Source organism: Myotis brandtii, unplaced genomic scaffold (genome assembly GCF_000412655.1).
Source record: "Myotis brandtii unplaced genomic scaffold, ASM41265v1 scaffold1720, whole genome shotgun sequence".
Taxonomy (NCBI): domain Eukaryota; kingdom Metazoa; phylum Chordata; class Mammalia; order Chiroptera; family Vespertilionidae; genus Myotis; species Myotis brandtii.
The window spans coordinates 8,821-9,121 of NW_005356342.1; positions in this window are offsets into that span (position 1 = coordinate 8,821).

Genomic DNA, 301 nt, shown 5'->3' on the forward strand with positions numbered 1-301 from the left:
TGGTGCAACCCAGGAGGATGGACTAGGCTGGGAAGGCGGGGCCAGCGGAGGGGCGTGGCTTCAGGGAAAGGGGGCGTGTCACAGAGGGGGAGGGGCCATTTGAAGTGACGGGGCCAATGGCGTGGAACGGCCGGGAAAGGAGGCGGGGCTATGAAAGGAGGAGGGGCTATTGAAAAGGAAGGCGGGGCTATGGTGATGGGCGTGGTCATTGGGGAGGGGGAGGGACCATTTGAAGTGACGGGCCCAACAGCGTGGAACGGCCAGGAAAGGGGGCGGGGCTACTGGAAAGGAGGAGAGGGGG